The 25,402-nt window shown below is 37.8% G+C and overlaps 1 protein-coding gene across 10 annotated transcripts in view; it reads left to right on the top strand.

Moving 5' to 3' along the window:
- Nucleotides 1-25,402, top strand: part of NCKAP5 (NCK associated protein 5) — a 396,774-nt gene that overhangs the window by 233,680 nt on the left and 137,692 nt on the right. The window lies entirely within an intron of this gene.

Raw genomic sequence — 25,402 nt, 5'->3', positions numbered from 1 at the left:
AAAACATAACTGATGGTGTTTGTCTCCAAAAATGAAGAGACTATATAGGGGAAATCCAAATTTATCCAATTAGTCATACAAAAATTTTTCCAGTTAATCAGGAGATCTACTTCTATGACTCTAAAAGGCATAGCAAGTTGAGACTTTTTAGAGAACTATTTTAATTGAAGGGGTAAAACCCACAAACCAAAAAAAAATGTCAAATGTCACATGTTTTTTCCTTAGCTGAGTGTATGACACCTGTAACTTGTAATTGCTGAAATATGCACATGAAAAATAAAGGATGACAGTAGCTTTTGTTCATGTAATTCCCGACTTCCATTACCAAGTGAGAAAAGTAAAAATATTTTATGTAACTGTTATGACGTTTGTCATCAAATGTCCTACAAATATAGTAAAAAGCAAGAAAAACTCTTTGTTGCAGTTCTGCAGTTAAATATTCTAGCTGTGATTCTAAACTGTGAAGTTGAAGCTTAGTGCAGTATAGATGAGTGAAGTCCTACATGCTCAGATTTTGTGGAGAATTATCAACTTGTCCAAAGACAGATACACGCCTGCATCTGTTCCTGAAACTACGCGAGAGTAAAAATGGAACTCGCTTCATTTATAGCTTCGCAGAAGAAACACATTGGGAAGGTAGATGTTGATAATGAAATTGAATCATAGAATCACAGCACCACTGGAGAAAAAGAAACAGATTCTTAGCCAGAAAGAACAAATAGTGCTACCTTACCTTTGACTAGGAGCTTTTTTTTTTTTTTTTTTTTGGATGTTTTACTCTTATGGGTCTGATATGCACTCAATCTAGATTGAAAATCCCCCTGTAGTGGAGTACAAACCTCTTTTGCCAACAGACACATAGAAACAGAAAGACATGAAGCTACTTAAGAGCAGTCTAAACCTAAAATGTGTGAACTGTGCCTGCCACCTTTCTGCTGTGAAACCACACTGTTAGACATTATGTGAATAGAGGTAGGTAGATATTCTATGATATATTTTTTGGCTCTCTTTGCACTTACATAATTCATAGGCATACATTAACATGCACATAAACCAACCTTTCATAATACTTCAGAATCCTGTCTTTGTACTGAAATATATATGTGAATATAGATTGCAATAATCCCTGTGGCTATTGCTAAAGAGAGGAAGTTGCAAGAGAGGAAAGTAAATGTCTTCCATCTCAAGATGAATGTGGCAACTGATGTTGGAGTAAGTTATGTTAATACATGGCTAGCATTTAATTTACTGCCCACTGTCATTTTGTTAAGAGTCCTTAAGCAAAAGCTTTGCCATGTACAAGAAAATCATATCTCAAATACTTCTCGTGGTTTTGCACATGGGCCTGATATCCATACTGTACTACCTGATACTCGTACTTTATTTTTTTTCTATTGCGAAAAATCTCTCACTGATTTCAGCAGAGCTTCATACTTCTGTGGTGCAAGTTGCTCTCCATGGCTGGTTACACTTATTACATAAATGCTGTTACAATTAAATTACTTGAATTACTTTTATCAAACCTTATTGGCCATTTAAATGGTTTTCAGCTGCTTTTTGATCTCATATTCTTTATGATTACCAAGGTATTGAAGTAAGATTTCCACTTACTTGGACTTAGTGTAGCCCAAGCCTTTGCTATTAAACTTGTTTCATGGGGTGGCAGGCTCTGAGAAGGGGAGTTATAGAGTGAGAAAGTCAAACTCAGTTGTCTTGCTTTGCTTTTCAGTGAGAAGTTCTGTTTGCTTTTATTGAAAGAGGGCACTTTATTCTCATAGAAATGTGATCTGATTGATTCGCTAATGATGGCTCTCATACAGCAGAAATCACAAGCAAAGTAAATACCAAGAGAACATGTGGCAGTCAAATATGTTTTCACTCAGCACGTTCTTTGGTAATATCCTAATTTGTTTCTTAAAAGGTTTATTTTGCTTTTCTTTTAATTTTTTTTCAAGGACTTATAATTCATCCCTTTAACTTGCACACTGGTGATCAGCATCTATGTGCCTTTAGTTCTAATGAAAAAGTAAACAAACTGAAAAAAGCATAAAAATACACTCCTGGGAGAACTTTAATCTTTAACTCATCATTTCATATTATGTTGTTTAGTAATAGACCACTGGAGGCATAAAACAAAATTCTGCTTCTTTATTAACTTGTTTTTACTACTGAACATGTTTGTTACTTTACTGTATGAATTTTCATGTGTGTTGGGCTAATGACAGTTTTCTTAAGATACCCCAAAATTTCATGTATCTATCTTCTGAGTATCTGTACATCTGCAGCATTTAACAAGTATATTTCTTCCTACAACCTCTGTCAGCATCTAAGGAAAGGTTTATGCTTTTTGCTGTCTATAGATACACCTTGCTCGCAACATTCAGTGTCTTTTCGCTTTATGAAACTGTGTTAGCATCTCTCCAACCACCAGTGTCTCAGCATGACCATCTTGCCTGTTCCACACCCCTCTCCAAGGTAGACATGTATGTGTGTCATTCTTTCATAGAGAGTAAGAGGAGAAGAGGAAATTTTATGGAAATTACATATGAAAATATATCAACCATAGTAATATTGAGTCTTTAGCCTATTTATTAGCTATTACTTCTTCTGAAAGAAGGGAAACTTGTGCCTAGTTTTCCATTTTTACTGCTCTAGTTAACTCTAAAAGTTGCAGGGAAAGAAACAGGTTGCAAAATTTCAACAGATAAATCTGTGTTTGGGAGTGGGAACTGGTAACTAAGGCAAACCTTATCTCCAAAATGGACCAGTGTGTTGCTTGGTCTCTGAAGTACCTCGAATTAGCATCTTTCATGCTATAATTGGCATTAATAATGTGGTAGGATAGAATTGAAATGCCTCATTGAGCTGCATGCTCTCTAAATTTTTAGTGGGTGTCCCATACCATTTACTGCTGGAGACCTGTAATGGCTCCATACTCTTTCTGGGTTAGTTTAAAGGAGTTGCAGTTCTAATACAAGGTCACTGCAAGAGTCTTGTACCTATTTCTCTTCCATTAGTATTTCATGAGCAGGGAAGGACAAGAAATGAAATGTGTTTCCCAGCTTATCAGAACTGTGAGGGGAGTTGCTATTAATTACTGGAACAGGGTGATAATATTAATATCTTTGCCTGGCTGCTCCTGCAAAGCACAGTGTCATATTAAATGGAGTAAGAAAGCATTTGCTGTCTTTACAGAACACAGGCATGAATTAGTTCCACTTTCTCTGGGCTTTGTCCATCTGTTGTATACTTGGAATTTAATATAAAAAGTAAAGGACTTTCTTATGAAATAAAAATATACTTGAAGAGGGAATAAAAAAAACCAAAATTAGGTGCTCAAGTTCCAACTATGGCACACAAATAAAGGAGCTTCTGAAGGGTGATTCAAAAAGTCTTCATGCTGAGTGAGAAACCAACTAGAGCTGAGGGACAGATGGTATCACTTCATAGAACTCATGTATGTAAATGAGTGCCACAGGTAAACTACTCAGAATTTGTCTTGTAACTGTTTGGAAGAAAGAAATGATGGTGGACAGGGTCCTCTCTTCTGACCACTTAATGAAAGCAGCACTTGAGTCAGAATTGGAAGACTCAGTATCCGCAGGTGGCTTAGACTGAGGAACTTTAGCTACTCTGCTGTCTCTCAGAAGGGTGTCCCCTAACTGGCACATGGATGGCCTCCTCATGGAAATATTCTCCTCTTTCCCCTAAAACTGGTGTCCTGGAAACAGTTCATTTTGCATGTGTCCATGTAACTATACACTGGATAAAAATTGCCCCGTGTCTCCTAGGTAAGTGTCCCAACCGTTAATTTCAAGACCCTTCGTGCTGTCTTCACACTGACCATGGCCTGTAGTTGAGTGTGTTCCAGCTACAGAGCTGCAACACAGAAGGTCAACATCACCTTTCTGTCTCCACCTCATATGGTTGTCACTGTGATTTAAGATAGTTTCAGTCCTTGGCATAAGTTGCAGCTCTACTCCAAGTGCACCCGCCACATCTGGTGCTCTCTGAGGACTCCAGTGCTGCTCTTGTCCCTTCTAAAATCAGACCCAACTCTGTCTCAGATGCACAAATTCATTTATGAATCCAGCTCACAGTGATTTTAGCGATGAAGTCTTAAATTGTCCTTCGCATGGCTGCGCTTTTTTCCTGTATGAATTGAATTTGAGCAAAAGATTGAAAAAATTGCTACAATGTTTAATGTTTCTGCCTTCTTTGTATTGTGCACCATTCTCACTTGATAGCTGATAGCAAGGAATATAATTTGTTAGGTACATATTATTAAGATGGTTTTTACATTCATTTGTAGGCATGTACTAATACTAAGGGAGACTAGTCTCATAATGCATTTAAACTACAAAAGCAAATAGTATTAAATAATTAGGAGATGAACCAACTGTAAGCATTACCAAAATTAGGGATTTTAGAAAGTTAAACCAAGGTATGGGCAAAAGAACCATAAACTTTATTTTTAAACCTACCCTTTAGGCAGCTCAGACAATGACAAATTATCATTCAGCTGGGGAGAGTTTAAATAGCAAAGAAAACTGAGATAAGATTTACCAGGCAATTGATGGTCATGGCCTGATGCCACATGGTCCTGACAGAATGCACAATTAACCTTTTTGTTTTATTATGTCTGCTTCAAATACCTGCAAGGTTATAATATTACCCTGGGAAAATGAATTTGAGTGACCTACGGCTAAGTAATGACATGAATAGTAACAAGAGATGATAGGTGCAGTGAAGAGATAAGTATTCTTGCTTAACCACTGAACCTTATTAACTGTATATGTTACAGTGCACTTGGTGCAAGTACTTGGTTAACATCTATTTGTTTTTCTAACAGTTTGTTGTCTGGGAGGTGCTGCACAAAAACTACCTGTGTGCACTTAGCCATTGAATAAAATTAAAGCTGTTGTGCTTCTACTTTGTGTGCTTTCTAAAAGTGTTACAGAATTTTCATGTGGAGCAGTGATGCAGATGTGTGAACTATTTGTGAACTTATGGTCTGTTACTGTTATAACTCCCCACGTCACTGGGGAAGACGCAATGTTTGAATTTCTACCGATATGCAGTGGAAAAATTGCTGTAACTACTTTGCCTTTCTAAAATACTTTTTTCGATTCCTGTAAGTTGAAAGACATAAATTCACATCGCTTTTCTCTTATTTTAAATAGAAATTAGTGCTGTCGTAAGACACTTGCCTTGGTAGTAAAGTTACATCACTCAAAGCATCAAACTAAACTGGTTGTGTCCCACTGAACTCAGCCAGACCCCTCCCAGATTTTTCACCAGCTGTTGGTGTCATGCAGGGCAGCCCCTCTTACAGAAACTAAATGACCTCCTCAATACATTGCAGGGGAATGGCAAAAATAGAACTTCAGTACCGGCTCCCAGCCAATGACTCTATTAATAAGAAGTGAAAATTGAGGATAGAAAAATGAGCTGAGAACTTCCAGACAAGAACCGACCAAATTGAGAGCTAGGAACTAGGTTATACATCACATAGATGTTGATGGTTTGGAGAAGCTGATGACCAGCTAATAAGAGTGTTCTGTGATTACTTCGTCTTAATGAAATGTGAATATTAATGTGAAAAATAAAATAACTGTTCTTTTATTTTTTTAATGACATTTCCTTATAATTGAATAAATGAATATCTGAATAATTTTTTGGGGAAGTATCTGTTGCGGCTAATTTAGGAAAGCACAATACGTGGGCTGTGTGGTTGGTGATACTTCTGAGAAAGGGATCCCATGAAAAAGCTGAGTTTCCTAACAGCATCTTTTAAATAAGGATTTCAAACAAGGCTTTCAGATATCGCTGATTTCTTTTCCAATTGTTTACTTGGAGTGGAAAGAGCTGTGTACTGACCTACCACTGAACCTCAGGATTTAGCTGTGTCTGACTTCACAGATGTGCTTTCGTACAATGGGCTCCTGTTCGTGCCTCAGGTCTTGTTACATTTGTTGTCATCGAACCAGCAGATTTAATATGCTAATAATTTTGATGTTACAAAAATATCCCAGGTAGTGGAAAAAGAAGTGTATCTTGCCTCTTCAGATGCCAAGATTAAAAGAAAAATCTATTTAATTGCTGAAAGATTTCCCTTAGTCACAGTACCGTGTCACAAACACTAGCTGTTTGTTCTGCAGTGGTTTATTCCTATGTTACAAGAGTTACTAAAAGAGAGAAACAGAGTGTTTAATATGAGGGGAGGGAGGCATGGAGGAGGAGAAGAGGAAAAATGTAAAAAACATGCATGAAGAATTCTGTTCTGAACAGCATTTGATTGTACTCTTGCTTGGGGCAAAATAGAAAGACATTGCTGTTTAATGTGTTGCAGATAGGCAGTATACTAAAGTCAACTTATTGCTGCTGACGTTGAGGTCAAAACATCTTTTTCTTCTTTATCCCAATACTCTGATTCTTGTAGGAATCCAAAAAACTTAGCCTGTTTTCTTTGAGGAAAACAGTGGGGATTGCATCCCCCCAATATAATAAGCTATCCTGAATGACAAGTAGGAGGCAGGAAGGGAAACAAAAATTTCCAGCAGTGTCTTTCTCTTGCTTGGAAGATCAGGTCTTCCTTACCCAACTGCGGAACAATTTTATTCACTGTTAGGTATTGTTTTGAATTGACTGTAATAACTGATTATTCTGAACCATTAGAGTGGATGGGTAGCCTTTGTGATGGCTAATCGTAAATGTTGACTTACCGGTCCCATTTGAAAACAAACTGCTGAGCCATCCTAATGAGGTTTTCCTGGAGTGTGCACACATTCCAAATAATTGAATTAAATTGAATATGAGCCCCATGTAATTACAGCCAAATCGATTTGATTATATTCCCCACAAGGAAGGTAGATACAAAAGTTTTCAGTAATTTTAAAGCTTCTTGTAGTTTGTAGATGTTATGTCTCTGTTAATTGTCAGTTTTGAAAAATTAATGACATTGGAAGCATTTTTGGAGTGTTCATGTCATCTTTTGATCATAGTTTTCAGCAATATCCACTTAATTCCAGATCCCATTTATTCTTTTCTGAGGATGGTTGTGTCCAGCGATCTTGGGGAAGGGTGGATAGCAAGCATACAACTGCAGGATGGGGGTGGATCGAAAGGGAGACATTTTTTCTCTTGCTTTCAACTTCTGAAGACATTTTTAGTAATTTTATTTTTTCTTATCGGTCAATAAATCAATATTTGCTTATAAGAGTGAAGACTGAACGGAGAAGAAAAGGTATCAGCTTCCTAGTGCATTTTTGTGTTGGTGATCACTTCTGCAGTGCTCCTTGTGGGTAATATCCGCATATTTCTATTTATAATGGAATGTATGGAACAAGAGAAGGTTCACTGTTTAAAAAGTTGTAAATTACTGTTAAACCTGTGTGAATTGCTGATTAAATTGGGGTGAATGTGTAAACTTTGAAAATCTGTACTCCACTGTGTGTTGGACTGGACCCATAATAATACAGTGATCAACAAAGTGATATCTAAATAAATCTTTAGGATAGTGCAGAATTGGCTGTCAGAGCATCTCCTGGAGAATATGTTATTGAAGTTTATTAATAGGTTTTTATTACGTGTTCCTAAGTAACATATGCATGCATTATATAGTTCTAAAGTTAGAAAAACATGGCATTAAAATCCTGAAACTTGCTTTTTATGGTGGTGAATATACTCAGTTAGTTAGTAACTCAGATAAAAAGACACTGCAGTCATAAGTTCTTGTAAAAGTAATGCTAATTCTCTGAGATACCATTTTCTTAACTGTAGAAATAAAAGCAGTAAAAGTATTTAAGGAAAACTGACTAGCAGAATTTTTTAAATTATATTCATGGGAATTCCTTCTTCTTGGCTATTTTTTCCTTTAATTGAATATTAAGTTCATCTGAAAATTTGGGCTAGCTCAGGATTTGAGTAAATTAAATCTGCCTATCATGTCTGTGTCAGTATCAGCACTAGACAGAGTAATCCAGCACAAGGATTGAGCTTCTATGGAGATTTAAATATAGGGCACCAAAGTTGAGGACCTGATCTTTACTAAGACTTGTGTTTTAGGACATGGCCTGAATTAGGCAACTATTTTAAAAGCATACATGGGTTGGTTTTCTGTCTGTTATCCCTGTTACATCATGAAATACAAAGACCTAAATGCGGGCATGTTAAAAAAAAAATATATTTGGTGGAATTAAATCCACTCTTGATGTGCATGTCTTTTTATTTAAAGTACAGCAATTTTTTCTGAATATGTTTTCCTGTCAGTATTGATACATACCATGTATAGCAGAATTATTATCCATTGCCAGAGAAAGGCATGTCATCATCTGGTCTTGAGCACAGAAAACTCCTGAGAAAAAGCAAAGCAACAAAAATGGACACCACTAGGTTGAAGTGAATTCTTACTTATTTCTATTAGTAGATCCTCTAAAATGTCTGTGTGCAACTGAGATTGCAAATCATATTGAAAGACCTTGGCTCAGAAGATGATTTCATGATTGGTACAGGATGGTACAGTTTCAGCAGTAGCCAAAAGAAGCATTAGGTTTAGGTGGTGCAGTGTTTCGAGAAGTCCACGCAAGAGTGATTTGCTGCATTTTTAGTTTATTTTTTTAATAGGTAGTTTATATTCCCTGGCCATTGCAGTTCTGGTTGTGATTCACAACGTTGTCCAAATGTCAAATTTATCTTGCAGAAGTGAAGCACTACTGACCTTGTGTTTATAGTTCATAAAACTTTAGCTATCATTCGTTTATATATGTGGCATTTTATCTCAATTTTATGCAATGTGTGGGCAGAAATATATAAATTTTATATGAGATGACATTCATTAGTATATATAGTTGCGAGTTTTAATAAAGCATGAGTGTTGTAATTCAGTATAATCTGTGCAGTCTGCATGGCTTGAAAACCTCAAGCAAAATTTTTCATCCCAAAGTAAACATGGGGGAAAAAATAGACACCGATAAATTTTATCCCATGGTATTTTAAAAATAATTAACAGTTGGAACTGGCTGTTCTTTAGTAAAGTTTAAGTTCAACTTTCATAACTTGAATAGGTTGCATTTTTAAAAATACTTTTCTTGAAAATCAGACTTTCACATTTGCAGTACTTTCACATTTTTATGTTTCTAGACATTAATACAACATGAATAATAATTTTTTTTAAAGCAGGTTTTATATATTGATTCCTGTGTTTATGTATGTTTGGACTCTGTTTGTTTCTACTACCAGATGAAGTATCTTTTGATTGTTGAAAAATGGTTTTTTAGTATATATGTAAAATACAAATGTTTTTAACCCAGTGTAATATTACATCATAAAATATTCATTAACTTAGATCTATACTGAATATACATTTTCAAGGCCTAGTTCAGAAGGAGATGATACTTTTTCCCCTCCAAAATGATTGTATTTCATGATTCAGTATTAACTGATGTGGAGAACATCGACGATACTTTCCTCCTGAGCATTACTAGAAAAGGAACTCGCTCACACACACTGATTTATGCTAGGTGAGCTCCTTCAGTTTTCACTTCTGAAGTTTCTTCAAAATCCTCTTTAGGTGTGATTAATGTGAGTAAGTTTGGATCACTTCTCTAAATTATCTGTTTCTCTTAAGGAACTAAGTATGTGGCGTTCTGCTGGAATTTATATGAAAATCCCTCTTGAGCAGGGTGCTGGTATTGCAGCAAATTTCAAGTCAGGAATGTCAGGATTTCCTCTTGTTCTTCCTCAAATACCTATTGGAAATGGATGTGCAGGCTCCAGTTCTGATTCTTTGAACAGAAGAGCCTTTCAGATTGCCTATTTATATGTGCTAATCCTGTAAAATTTTAACTAAAATCAACCTTTTTTTTTTTTTCCCCTAGAAGATGCCATCAATGCCATCTATCACTTATATCCTCTTGAGGTTAGGTTTTTGATTTTTTTTTTTTTAAGCTCTCAAATGGGTTTTTTCATACTTGCTGAGTAGATTGGGGCATCTTATTCTCCACTGACCATGATCCATGACCCTGCCATAGGGTTTGGACCTACTGTCAATAAAGCTGTCCTTGAAATATCTCTGTGTGCTGAGAAACCTGAACTCAGGATGTGAAGTTAGGCAGCACCAGTATCTCAGTGTTGTCTGACTGAACGAGAAAGGCCAGGCACCTTTACAAGATATTTTGGTTGATATCAGCTGCCTGTCCTGGTTTTATATTGCTCTCCTTCATGGAATCTGAGCGGTTTCTAAACTAAAAAGAAACTCTCAGGAGTAATATTCAGGAATAGGTGTTTAATGCTGAGTATGACAAATATCATAGCTCTGTGAAATTTTAAATCTGTGGTGCAGCTCATACCCATCCATAGCTTTTCCTCCCTTTGTGTAATGACTGACCTGTTGCTCTGAGGTCAGCTTCGTAAATACCCAGTCATACAGGGATGTGACTTTATTATGGTTGTCACACTCACTTGAAAATTTAATTGGTAAAAAATTCTCCAAACATTAGAAGAAACCAGATTTTTTGTTAATTAACTTCCCAGTAACTCTCACTGTACATGTCTTCCTTACTGTGATTGTATCTGTAGCTCTAGTAAGACAGTAAAAATAATGAAAGTCTTATTTGTTTATTATTTCTGTGTCTGTTCTGTATGTGCTGTTCATGTGCTTAGGGAAAGTCACACACAAAAAAATAAAATACTTAGACAATGCTTGTATTATGCCTTAAATATTGGGATTACAGAGAAGTTTAAACCAAACCATAGAGTTTGTGTTATGTCTACATAAAAGACTAAGATGTAAAAGAATGCCTTTACATTATTAAAGAAAAGAGGAGGCAGAGTATAGTTTGGTAACAGAGGACTAAGCTGGGCTGCTGGGTTTTGTTCTTGACTAAATTATTAACCCAGTCAGATATCATTTTCACTGACATCTGAAAGGAAGTTTGAACCCTTCTGACTGACTGACTCTAGGCAAGTTACCCACTTTTCCTGTGCCTTTGATTTTAACAAAAATGAGTAAGCTTTTAGGATGAAACACAGAGTGTAGGCAGTGCCAAATGATTGTGGATGTCTTGTTTCTTGGTTGCCCAACAGCAAGGCTTGGTGAAATGTCCTTCATTTCCCAGGGTGGAAATTTAATGCTGTGAAACCTGTGTCTGTCTAAAGCAGACTCAGAAAAAATCAGCATATAAGTGCACTTGATGGTTCTGAAAACCTTTTGTAATGTGTGGAAGTTGTAAGATACTAATCAAGTGCAGATTGCCATCATTAGCAATGGGGTCTAGAACAACTCAAAACTATGTTTGACTTTTTATCTCTGTGATTATAATAATGAATTAAGTTATAAGAGTGAAGGAGTGTTGGATGTCTTTATATCATCAGGTATTCTACAGAATACAGGAAAATGTGATTTTTATATTCACAGTGAAAACTGTTTATTACGAGGCATGTTTGTACTTAAGGTACATTCTTCTTTTAGATTACTGTTAATACACAATCTTTTAGGTATATTGCCATTTTTCAGCCTTTGATGCTTGCTAACAATTGAGTTCCTGCAGTTTGTATGTGTTTTGATATTGTTTATAATGCTTTGAACAACTTTCTTGGCAACAGCAACCTCTGATAAATAATAAATACTCAATAGTAAAATGAGTTGATTGCTTACATTTTAAGTTGACAATAGCTTTTTCCTCTCTCTTTAATTTTTCATCAGTGGTAGACTGAAAGATTTGCTCCCAAATGAATTCAAAATCCAGAAGCTTTCCACTTGTTCAAAGAGGTTGGAGTATAATCTATGAAATCAAGATGTATTTGCTCAAATTGTAAAATATTTGCCTTTAGAAAACAGTGTTAGGACTCAGTGTAAATGATCATCCCACCAGGTAAGGATTTGTCTCTTTTCCTCCCATGAGACTATTTTTCATTTGGAGATGCTTCAATGTAAATATCAAAACAAAAAAACTTGTGTGAAGAAGACTGTGGCCTTTATTGTAAAATGAGTTGCCCTCTTCCTTCAGCAATTCCAAATACTGTTGGATTTATGATTTTTACATTTCCAAACAACAAGTTTATTTTTTTTAGTACGTTATTTTATGGCATTTGCAGGCCAAGTGGTTTCTCAGAACGTGCAATGTGCTTAGTGACATCAACAGCAAGTGAGAGTTTGAGATAATGAAGATTAAGGAAATCTATTACACTTTCTTGTGGGATTCTGAAATTACTTCGAAGTGAAACATTAGCAATGAGCTAAACAAAGGTATAAAAATACTGTGCTAGGACTGCTCTAATAAAAAGGCTGTCAGCATCTGTACAAGAATCTTGAATGTTTAGAAGACACTAATAAAACAGGCAAATATGGATAACTTACAAATTACTATTCTAGCAGTTATTTTAAAGGTAAAGTGGACATGGATGATCTAAAGTAGTTCAGTTTCATTTTAGTTTCATTTTACACTCAATGCCAGCATTAGATGTTCTGCAAGATGACAATGCTTTCATTTGTGTCAGGTAGGATTTGACCTGTCTGGGTCACGTCTGTAATAAACATGATCTTTTTTTCTTATAACTGCAGAACATTAAAGCCTGAGTGAATTATTATAATTGTGTCATGAAAGAGAGCTTAACTTAACACAGCAAGCAGGAGCCTTAGATGTACCCACAGGTTATACTGCCTTTGTATAATTGGCCGAGAGTTTGGCCTTTCCACCTGCCCAACTGTGGATATAAAAGGACCTGACCTAACTTCTTCCCACCTTATTGGAGTCCCCTGTCAAGCAAAACATTTCCTGCCTTATGTAGTGGTTTTGCTCATGATGAAGGTAAACTACCCTTCCTTCCTGAAGAACAAATGGAATATTTAAAGTTTTGGCACTGTGAGATGCTGCTGTTCAGCATTTACCCTGTATTCCCAGCATGTCCAACCCAGCCTCTCTTTCATGTATCATTCTGGCTATTTTTTTGCTGTTGTTGTTGTTGTTATTGCCCTTTTCCCCTCCTGGACATGGATATCTAAATTGGTTTTTCAGAAATTGGTCTCCTGCATTGTAATGGTGTATTATAAGATAATGATTGTTTTCTTTCAACTTTTTGTAATATTTAATTAAGGATTGAAAAGGATCTTTTCCTTTGTGTTGATTTTTGCTTATAGGGGAAAATAAGTCCCTCAGGATGACTACTAAATTATTTCTTAGTAAGGCAGGCTTGTGAGGCTTTGTTTCCACCAGATTAGCTAAAATACATGCTGTCTGTTCACTTAAGTCACAAAGGCCCTGATTTTATGAAGTGAACTGTTAAGTTCAATGGAATGGCTTCTGCCCAAGTTAGGCAATTTTGCAATAATTCATACCGGTACAGTCTGAAACTGGTAGACATAGCAGTTTCTAGAGTCATCTAATTTTTCTGTGTTCCACTGACATAAACCCGGAACCTTGAAAAATGCTGAACTTCTCATCTTATGGTGTTTCCCAAGGTTTTCATAGTAGACCACCATCTGTTCTGTAAGTCCAGGGAAAAAGTGCTTATCTAGTTCAGACAGAAGCGTGTTACATGCCTAGCCAAATTTTCAGATATCTTAACATAAATGTATATATTCCTCAGGCAATCTTATATTTTCACAGCAGCACAAATTGCATGGATAAGGTAACAGTTTATAGTAAACTGATGATATTAATATCACATCTAATGTAACTTTCTGAAACTAGAAATGTAGATTAACTGTGCTCTGTTTGCTGTTCCTTGGTTAAACTTTTGCCTAGGAAATGTATTGGCCTTATTTTCTCTGCAGTAATGCTCTTCCACTTGGCACAGATTGAAGAGATGGAAATTCCTGAAACTTTCCATGTACCCAAGTATGATTTGTATTCCAAAGGATGTTGGAATATGATCTTCTGTCTGGGTGCATGAAATCTGATTAAAGTTGTATCTTTATGTATTTATACTGAACGCTGCTTGTGAAAGGTGAAAGCACAGAAATTAAGGTCTTGTCTTTACAGAACATGGGTGGCAAGGATTTACATTTCTTAAAACTTTGATGTTACCTCAGATCTGATCATGGAAATAGCCTGACTTTTGAAGGGAGAGAGGGAGTTGATATTGGGGCTTTTTTTCAGTGTCTGATGAATCTTTGATTAATGCTACACCCTTATTTATAACCATCGTAAAGCTGTTATGAAACAGAAACCGTTAAATCAATTTTCAGAGGAAAAATATGAAACAAAGCCACAGAGGTATCCTGTGATAGTGGGAAGTCTTTGAAGAGGGGCTTCTCAAATCTTAGGCTGACATGTAAACTGCTGGCTCTTCCTTTCTGAAGCAAATGTGGTTTGAGTTGATTTTGTTCTATGGTTTAGATATTATGGAAAAAGTAAATCCTAAATAGTCATGCTAAATTTTTTTTACAGAGGAAAAAAAAAATCCCAGTAGAAAACACTGATGAGCTTCGCAATAAATACTACTTTTATAAATGACTCAACCTATGTTTCATTATAGTCCTGTCCTATGAGAAGTAAAAAGGGTAATGTTCAACTAGTGCATTATTTAGAGATTTTTTGGAGTACATTTTGAAAGCCTCATACAGAGCTCTGCCCACAGGATTCCCATTAAACACAATGGGAGCCGCGTGGCTAAAATCCTGCAGAGCTGTTTGAAAATGTATCCCGTGCTGTGCTGAACACAGATGATTAAAGAATGAGTGCTTGAACAGGGAGGAGGGAGTGATGTTGTGATTCTCCATTTAGGGCTGTAGTTAAACTGAAAATCCTTCTCTAAACCCTACTTAAATGATCTGCTGTTGGAAGTCCTAGCTAATAGCTCTCCCATGCCTGCAAAAGAAATACCAATAAGGTACAAAGGGTTAAACATTTGCACCTTAGGGATATCTAGATGTCCTTTCACTTCTCTTCTCTTTATGTTTACCTTTTCTGTTGTTGTTCCACTTTATTCTTTTTCTTACATTTTGCTTAAATGCTCGTATTCTTTTTCCTTCTCAAAGTTCTCCTCCATCTTTTATGCTATGTTTTCTCTTTTTTTGGTCCTCATGTCTTGCATTGTTCTCTTCCTCTCCATTCTCTCCTTTAGATGCTTTCTCAGTGTTATTTTTCTGTACTTTTCTTCCCTGTTTATATGTATTTCCTTCTTCTCTCTTCTCATGATCTAACCCTTAGTTTACCCAGTTGCTCAGTGTTGTGGCCAAAATAATCAGATATGCCTTTCCAGACCCTTTTACTCTCCCCACCTATTCCTTTGTTTTCCATATTGATAACTGGCCATGCCTCTAAAATGTCCTTTCCTTTTCTCACTGGATTTCTGGCATCATAAAACTTGCCTCTTGCACCTAAGAGGTGAGAAAAAATTCAGACACTGCCTCTGATGCAGAGGCAACATTCTGCATGACTTCAGGAAGGTGAAAATGGGAGCATTTGGGGAGGTTTCTTTATATTTCATTGCAAGTCTTACATACAGAAACATTCCCCTGCGTTTATTCAGTTCATCTGCAGGATAATGCAATTTAAAGAGGCGAGCTCCCATAGTGACAAATCTGACATTTTGAACCTGTGTATTCTGGTGTGGTTTTTTTCCTGTTGTTACTTTATACAGTGGATAATGGCTGTGACAGAGTAATATGTTTGGAAAGATGGGGGAGTGCTTTATGGTGCTTAACTAGTGGCATGAAAGTGTCCCCCCTTCCCCTTCCCCTTCCCCTTCCCCTTCCCCTTCCTTCCCCTTCCCCTTCCCCTTCCCCTTCCTTCCTTCCCCTTCCCCTTCCCCTTCCCCTTCCTTCCCCTTCCCCTTCCCCTTCCTTCCCCTTCCTTCCTTCCTTCCCCTTCCCCTTCCCCTTCCCTCTTCCCCTTCCCCTTCCCTTCCCCTTCCCCTTCCCCTTCCCCTTCCCTTCCCCTTCCCCTTCCCCTCTTCATGCAGTTGTTACGTTTTTTTCTTCTTGCATCTCATTTTCACCTTGATATTATTCTTTCCCCCTTCTTTTTCTTGTATCTTTTGCTTTTGATAGGCTTGCACACATATGGAAAGGGAGAACGTTAAAAGTTATTAGTGACAAAATATATCTGGGTCCTTCTTGATTTTTTGTGGAAAGTTCATAATTAGTTTGATTCAGCTCTTCTTGTTTGTTGGCATCAAAGCTGATGATGCTGTATATGACACTATTGTAGCACTTTTCTGTGTCCATTGTCCTGTGGTTTTACTGCCTCATTATCAAATGCTTGGTTGTAGAGGAGCTGTCAATATAATTTTAGAGAGGCTACTGCTACCTAATGACACAGGTAATTAAGCCCTTAGAGACCATAATTCTAACCATATATTACTTGTTCAGGCCATTGCTGCTGTGATTTGGAAATCTGCAACCACTAATCTTTCATTCTTACGTCTCTGACATGACCTGTTTTTTCTGGGTGTTTTCCAACCACACGAAAATTAGACTGCAAGAGTAATTACTTGTGCATCTGAGGTTTCTTTGGTATTATCTTTGGTATAATCTGTCTTGGTGTTTACTGCATCTGTCCTGCAGAAGGGTAAACTCCTTTTGAGCTGGTCACTATTAGAACAGGAAACTGGGTTTTTCCGGGGCAGTGCTGTAGGAAACCCACCTGGAAGAAGGCATTCTTTAAGCTCAGGCATTCACTATCCTGACAGTCATCTCCAATCTACTTTGAGGCAAAACAGACGGAGACATTTTATTTATATATTTTTCATTCCATAAATTTGTAATTTTGAGTGTAATGTGGAGAGTTTGTCCAAAAATTCAAAAGAAATTATATTTATTAAGACTCCCTGTTGTGTTTTAAAGTATTTTTAAGCAAAATCTCATGGCTGGGAACCAGAGCATTTTTTCTTGGTGTTCTTTGTGAACATCTGAGTTGATTTTAGGGTGATCCAAGTTCAAAGTGGGAAGGTTTCCTCTCATACTTGGGTCCTGTGTAGTTACATTTGCAGATGTTTGGCCTTTGCAGTTGGCTGTACAATGTCAAGAAGGAGCTGGAACTTTCTTATGAATTTGATTTTTGATGTAAGATTTAGCTTATTGAACCAAACAAGGAATGATTTCTTGAATGTTTATTTATTTAGAGTACCATTAATTCCATTGGTAATTATTTTTTTAAGTCATTAAACTCACAAGTAACATTTTACGTGAAAAGGAATACAAGAATTTAGTAAAACTTTACAGTCTTTTCCTCTGAAGGCATCAGGGCATCTTGTTTGCTGTTCAATATAATGGAACTTTCTGAACAACCTTAAGGGTATGCATACTTAGTAACCACTTAGTCAAAAGAATTGTATCTCTCTGTACAACAATAATATGCAAGCCCACTAACCACTTAACCAGAAGAGTTATATATTTTAAGTGGTTTGCATAGAAGCGTTTGACTGGGGAGTGGAAACAAGTCATGATAATTTCTGCAGAAGGAAAAAAAGAACTCCTTCCTGTCTTCAGCCTTCTTACAGCTACTACTTGTACTCTGACAGCAAAGGTGGGTGTCACCACAGCACTTCTCAGTCAGTGCCTGAAAGCTTCATGATGGGCTGTGTAGCAAGAAAATGCAACAGCTTGTTTGCATTGTGGTGGGTTCTGCAAATGCTCCTTTATTATAGACCTTATTTTCATCTCTCATTTCTCTTGTATCTGCTTCAACCCCACAAAAGCTACCTCCCTCCACAGACCATCTTCCCTATTCATGGGAAACATGCAGAAATTATTGTAGTTGTGTCAAGGTGGTCTCGGTACCATCTTGAAACTGTGACTCAGAATTGGAAAAGAGCTTTTTAGCTTTGAGCAGCTTTTCATTCCTGTAAGTAACTTAAAGCAGTAGTGGTCCGTCTGTATCGGGGTGCTGATATCCAAAATTAAACATGTGCATTTGGAGGACCTGATAGGTATATCTATCTAGCTATACATTTGTAAATATGGGAAAATTAATATTTGTTTAAAATGTAGAACACAAGAAAGAAGTAAGAACCCACTATTGTTTGAAATTAGAAATATTAGCAGTCTGTTTGTATAGTTATCTGTAATTCTTTTCCGAAGCTTTTAGTTGTGACTATTTCTGGTGCCTCCAGCATGAATATAGTTTGAACTTATGAGCATATGCTTAAGCTGACATGAGAAATAACTTTCTGTATGTGTCCGGTTCCATCCACTTATAGTTAATGTAAATATCTCCTGTCCTGAGGTCCCAAATATGACACTGGGGAATTGTAGGAGGGACAGCTTTTTCGGTAGAAAAATCTGTTCAGTTGCCTGTGAGAAGCTTTTCTGTGAGGCTTAGTCTTGGACTGGTTTTTGTTTAATCCTCCATCCCTGTAACTTACAAAATCATATCCAGGGCTGGTGATGGAAGACACCCATACAGTCCATATGGCATTTGTCTATCTGTCAGCACAGAAATAAACATTACCACTGGTTTCTGTTGCAGCTCAGAAGCTTTTTGCTGTAGATAGAAGTTTGATGAGTGAAATCCGTGTGACTGAGACAATGGAAACACTTCCAACATTTCCTGGCTCAGATGGTAGTTAGAGCAGTTTCAGAGAAATGTCAGGCCTGCCATTGCATGATAACAGAATTCAGACTTGTGTGGGAGCAGTGATATGCCAATGCTGAGGTCTTTCAAAATCCTACACAACTTATCTGAGGCTCAAGGCACATACTCATGTTATTTTAAGGATACCTTGATAATATCCACTGGGTTCAATGGTCAGTTGTTCAACGAAGTAAAAGTTGTTCTCAGTCTTTCAATTCTATGTAATTTTAAGTGGTGGTATGGTCTAGGGGACAGAGCACCTGATTAGGTTGTCCATCAAAAGAAGGATCCTCCTTGACTCATGTGACTGCAGCTTGAAACCTTTTTCATTCCAGCGTTTCCATGTGATAGTTGCTCTCATCACCCTCAAGATCCTTATGATGCTTCTCTTCTTTGGGTAGCTTGATCTTAGGGCAACAGCCTGAATATACTTGGAGTATGGTTTTGGAAGGAGTGTTTTGGATGAGCATGTGAAAAGAGTGTGGCTTGTGCAGTTTGGATTTCCCACTAGCAAATTCCACAGGCTTGAACTGGCTGTCCCGAGCCTGTGGTGAAGAAACAGCGGTGATGGTGCTGAAGGAGGAGGATTTGTCTTGATATTTCTAGATTGATAAGAAATAAACATAAATTATACATTACATGTGTGTCTTTCTGTTGCTATTATAAAAGATGTTATTACTTTATTTTCCAACTGAAATATTAAGGATGGATATTGTGCATTCTGCCAATTTACCAAGCACACTGCTATAAGGGATGTACCAATGCTGTATCCTAAGCAGAACTGAAAACCCCTTGGGCTTGAAAGCCCCAGCGTTTCCCATCTGTCAGTTCTCTTAAGTTTATCACATCTCTGTTTTCACTTCTCTCTTTTTTTAATCCCTTTCTAATTCTCTGGAGAAGTTTGTGTTTGTCACCTGGCCACCTGCCCTCGAAGCCATGGGCTAATAACCACGCTGGGACAGGGCCCTGGGAAGGAGGGACCACCATGGCTTGCAGGGGGTGTCAAGGCTGTCGGTGTGGCTGGCAGGTCACTGCACAGTCTGCAGATGAGCCTGCAGAGCTGGGGAGAGCAGGCAGCTCTGTCTATTGCTAATGGAAATCCCTGGGGCCAGAGAGGAGTAAGCAGAGTCTGCATTTCAGACAGCCAATAATTTAATTGAAGCCAGGTAGAAGGAAAGACACTCTTACAAGGATGCAATAAACAGGAACTGCTGTCGATGAGCTTTTTTTTGTTTCTGTTTTATCTTGTAAAGCCACTTTGATATTTTCCCTGTTTAAAAAGATCTTGCCTTATTTAAAATATGGATTTTTTTATTTGTTCAGGAGCAGGGAATGTGTGTTTGTTTACTTTGAAGCCTTTTGGTAGTTTGAGGAACTCACTATAAGGAGAAAGTCTAATCTGATGCAATGCAGAGCTTTGAATGGAGTGGTGAGGGAAGGGAGATGCAGGTAACCCCAAAACTGAAACTCAAAACTATGAATGAGTAAGAAAAAAGATTTTTCTGGGAGATAAGTCAGAGAGAAGCTTTTTGTTTGGTTGGATTATGGATTTGGAGAGAGAGATGGGAGGCTTGGACAGAGGCACATAGTTTACCACCAAGACCAGACAGATTGCAGCCTCCACAGAGACAGCTGAGGTCCAGCTGGCGAAAATACAGGCTGGTTCACAGGTGAACCAAGAGCTGAAAGAGCTGAGAAACCACATGGGAACCTGCTCCTTTATTTGTGGTCAGGTGGTAGGGACGGCTGAGACAGCTCAAGGAGCTGAAACCCAGACCACGTCCTAGGAAATCTATAACTAAAAATAGAAGTCAAGAGACTTAAACTGGAGACTGCCAGGAGAGAGGCAGGAAGCTTCACTCTCTCACAAATAAGACCTGGAAGAAAATACCCACCTGAGAATTTTAAGTACATTGTAGTAAGTTAAGCTGAAGATAAAGATCTGTTATTGATATTTTTTCTCTAAGACTTTAAAAAGAATCCTGCACCTGGTGCATGGCATGAGGAGAAGGAAAAAGCTGATATATAAAGCTAAACTGCTGTAGTAAGATTCTGTAGAAATCTCTGGACACATCTGTGTAAGACTAAGTCAGCATCAAGCTGAAGAAATTCTTGTGGCATACATTTGAAATAACCAACCAAGTACTGTCACATCAGCTTCAGGGTGATGAAAAGGGAAGGTGATAGCACCTAGCAAAAGGTAGCTGTCAGCCTGTGGAAATCTTGAAGGAAGTAGGTCAAGGGAAAAGAGGTTGAAGCTGTTGTGGACCTTCTACGTGCTGCCTGTCCCTTGGAGGGTGAACTGTAAAAAGGGCTGTGTGGGACATGGCTGAACAGAGCACAGGCTATAGAGAGCATTTATTTATGACAGAACTGGGAAAGACACAAAATGAGCAAGTTCTCTGACCATGTCATTGCTGCGGGATGGCACAAAGGATGTTTGTGAAATTATGGTCCTGAGAAAACTGAGAGGAAATTCAGGAGCTTAATTGTCCAGCAATGATGCATCAACCCTGTCAGAGTCTGCCCAGCCTGCACTGGCTGAAACTGTGCTCTGGCACTTCTTGTGAGTTGCACCAGCAGGGCCAGGCAGGAGATGGAGGCAGCAGAGCTGTCATAAAGATGATAAGAAGCATTAAAAGCAAGACTCCAGCAAAAATACAGGGGAAGCTTCCTTCTGCCATCTTGGACATATGAGCATCTGTGCACTGTGGGCTGCTCCCTGGGAATGATGTTTCCTCCTTTTCATAGGTTCCTCTTACCCCCTTGAACAGAAACACACTCAGAAACAAACCCAAAATAAATAACTGTCTGTAGCAATTGAAGTGATTTCCTGGTATTCTCTTAATAGCAGAGGGCAAATTAGATATTTTAAGCGTAGGAATGACTGATTTTTTTTCATGAGGAATACCAGCAAGTACCTGAAGATCACAAATTCAAGTCCTCAGCTCTTGACTCTGATGTGTAATGAATTTCATAAATGACTCAACTCTGGTTTAAAACTGTTTGGATTTCTCATTTTGTTGCTCCGTGTAGCAGAATGGTTCAGAATTTCATTTTTACAATTATTAAAAACATCCTAATTCCAACCCAAATGTATTTCTAACCACTGTATCCCAAACTCTTTTGTCAATCATTGGCCTTAGGTTGATGTAGTTTTCTTTTACATTGTTCTCACTGGTTCTTTTGTGTAAGTAATACATGGTCTTTTAAGTCCTTGGTCTCTTAAGTTGAGCAAGATAAGTTGTTCAGTCTCTTCTCGTGGCACAGGCTGTCATTTCTTCTAAACAGCTTCAGAGCAGTCCCTTCATGGAATCAGCTCTGGATGAGGTGCTCCTGAACACTGATGATTGTAATTGCAGATAATCTTCCAGATGGAAGCTTGATAGTGCTTTACACAGCAGCATTTAATATTTTATGTTCCTTAAACTCTTCTGTTTCATGAACAGATTCTGTTTTCTCAATGCCTCATTTCTTTTCTTTTTGTGCTTTGAGAAATTTATCCTTAGGTTAGCCGTGGTGGAGGACTGTTTCTCTACTGTAAACTGAATTTTGCCACAAAACTTAAGCTTGTATCAAACATGTTTCATTTACTTTTCCCCTAGAAAACCCCCCAGATTTTTTTAAAAACAGAAGTTGAAAGGAACACTTCAATTTAAAGAAAACATAAATATTGTATTCAACAGAAAATTTGGTGGTACTAAAAGAGATGCTTCACATGAAAAGACAGTAAATAGAATACTAAAAAAAGGGGAAAATAACTGTTCTTAAATAGTGCTTGAAGAATGTAGACTCAGAAGTGATGAGCTTTAGAAACTGGTTTTGCAGATTTTAACAGCTTGGGAGTTACATAAGATAGAGAGAATCCCTGGCAAAAGAGTGTTTTTAGCATAGTCCAGCTAACAGGCAGAATGCACGCGTGGGGATAACTATCCTAGATGTAATTGGGAAGTGCTTGATGTTGGAGTGGGTCCAGCTGGGATATTAGAATCACAACCTAGAGGAGGTAACCTTTTGTGATTACCAGAAGGGGGGAAAAATATAGATTGATGCACAAAAATAGCTTTTCATAAAGCTCATAATTTTTCTGTTTCACTTCCAAAATTTGCTGTCCTTCAGAGGCCATGTTCATGGAGCAAAACATGGGATATCAAGCTAAATTTATAGAGGCTCAACTATTTTTGCATTTTTTAAATAGAGTTTATACTAAATCATCCTGGCATGTACTGTCACTGTGGAGAGTATTTTAGATCATAATGAAGCAATCACTTTTCAATTAAGGTGCCATGCTTCAAAGATTCTCATTGATAAGAAACAAGTCTTGATTATCTTCCTGTACCATGTTTGGTTAGTCAGTCCTTCCTAAAAGTGCTAGTGGAGAAGCAGCAGCTTCTGCCACTGCCACCAGAGCAGCACTGGCCACCAGAACTTTGCAGTAAATTTGACTGTAAGCATATTTCCCTTCCCACTTCCTTTGGCAGAAACCAGTTTTCTCCAACTTTTTCATATATTCCATGGGTACCCAAAGCCTGTAAGGTCCTCCCACTGCTGGTTCCATTGTGACATGGCCACACAGTCGCTGTCTCTTGGTATGCCTGTGGTTCTACTTCATAGCTGTCAACTCCTACAAACTTTTATAACAGCTGCAAACAACAAAGCAACAGAAGTCTCAAACGTGTTTAACTGAGCTCTTTGTCATGTTGCAAAGATTAATCTATTGCTTAAAACTTTGAGTGGCAATGGGAGGTGTTTCTGATTGCCCCAAGAAACCTAGTGCTTGTCAGACCCTGTAAGGCTGCTCAGTAAGACAGGCCTGTGGTTGAAAATAGATCACCTGAGTTTAACTGAAGATTAAAGGACCTATTGAATATAAGAATTCTTCATAATTTTACTGAGCTGGTTTAAGTGATCATAGTAATATGCAGGCAGACTTTATTTTCACTGATATATTAGGTCTAAATTGAAAACCCATGACTTAGTGCTATTTGAATCTTCTTTTTTTTCCATTTTTGCTTGTTTATTAAGTTGGAAGAACATTGTGAGGGACTAGAGTTGGAACTGTATATGCATAGATATACAGAATAATTAAGAATCCTATTACACCATTAATTTAAAAATGAAATGATGAGCATGTTAAGAAATTAAGTCTTTCAGTGAGGACTGCACAGGAATTTATGTTATGAAAACCAAAATGATAAGTTCCTTCATGTAAAAGGCATCTGATTAAGGTCAGCCTATGAGCAGAAATGGTTCCAATCTGCAACTGAAAAACTGCACCACTGTCTGCACTAGAGATTAGAGCTGGCTTGTTTTTATGCACATTTGGTCAACAGATGGTCCAACTATTCTGTGGGCATTCTGGCAGTGTAAAAGTCTGCACATCAATGACAAAAAAAAATCATACAAAGAAGAGTGTCAGTGTTCATCTGAGTAGAATGAACACCCAGTGTTGGCTTCTTGAAAAGTAGCACAGTGGGCTGACTTGAAAGGAGAAAACCTGCAATAACATCATACTATTGCTAAACTAACCAATGCCAATTGATTCTGATAAGACTGAAAGGACAGAAAAACAATAAGTATCCTATAAAAGATAATGTTATTGGCCTTTGGCCAGAGCAGTTAGCTAATATTTGCTGTCTTACTGGACTGTTACCTTAGAAATAAACAAATTTAAAAAAAAGATACACTGTGAATAATTCTTCTGCTCAATTGCATTTGGAAAGGATACTACTCAAAAGTCATGTTTCCCTAAACACAGTAGACATAAACAACAGCAGGCAGTTTCTGGTCTGACATGCCCAGGAATACTGGCTCTTTTTCAAGGTCACTGGTTTAATATACAGGGTTATCGGCAACATGACTTAAGGTATTCCTTTCTCTCTTCTGCTTTCATGTCTGTGCCACAGCAGTTTTCCCTTCTCCAGCCCCTGTTCCAGCTGGGCTGTTTTTTCAACTATGTCAAGGGACTGAGAGTGCTTAAAAGGAAAAGAGCGGAAAATATGATGGGATGGGGGAGAACTGTTGCATCTGCACAGATGAAGAAGCAGCTCTACAGGGCTGAGAACCTGTGCAGGACATGGGAAGTGGGGAGATGCATGAGGACCTTTGGCTGGAATTGGCACTCAGCATTTTTTTGTGGTGAAACGCAGCGTCTTTGGTTTTTGTGTCCATCGCTTTTCTGGCTTTTGATCCTTTTCCTCCTCTTACCCATACTCACAGAGCTGAAACCAGCTATAGTCCCAGGCCCTTTATTTGTGGTCAGCCTCAGTTACATCTCCTCAGCCCATGGGATTTAATTTCTCACCAACCTTGAATGGGACCGGTGTTTTATGGGTGGCTGCTGTTATTTCCAGCATTCCTATTGTGAAAAGGAACAGAACTCTTTATTTTGAGCAGCCTCTGTTCAGCAGGGTTAGTGATATTATCAGTCCTAACATGCTTGATGAATGTGTGAAGATCAAAGACAACTTTTGATATTGTCTATTAACACCTTCTAAAATGGAAGTGCAAGCCTTCCTCCTTTCACTGATGGAGCTGAGGGTGATTACATTTTCATGAGATGGTAGTACCAGATTGTAGCCTGCACTTGCTTTTTACGTCCCTCTGAAAGGGTAGAGAAGGGTGAATGTGTTCAGCATCTGTGCCCCCATAAACCAATGTACTGGCACACTCTGCTGCACCTATAACACAGCAAGTAAATACTAGTAATGTAATAGACAGTCTGGCTGAATTGCACCAACCTGACTATTGGCTCGTAATACAGCAGGTTGTGGGGTTTTTTTAATCTTGACTGATTGTTCCTAAATGACACTAATTTTATCATGGTTGCACTGTTGACAAGGTGATGTCTTTTGCACACATTTGGTTTTAGTTTTTGTAACTGA

This window comes from Myiozetetes cayanensis, unplaced genomic scaffold, assembly GCF_022539395.1.
Source record: "Myiozetetes cayanensis isolate MyiCay16 unplaced genomic scaffold, myiCay2020 scf9, whole genome shotgun sequence".
In the NCBI taxonomy this organism is placed as follows: domain Eukaryota; kingdom Metazoa; phylum Chordata; class Aves; order Passeriformes; family Tyrannidae; genus Myiozetetes; species Myiozetetes cayanensis.
This window is presented reverse-complemented; position numbering and strand designations above follow the sequence as displayed.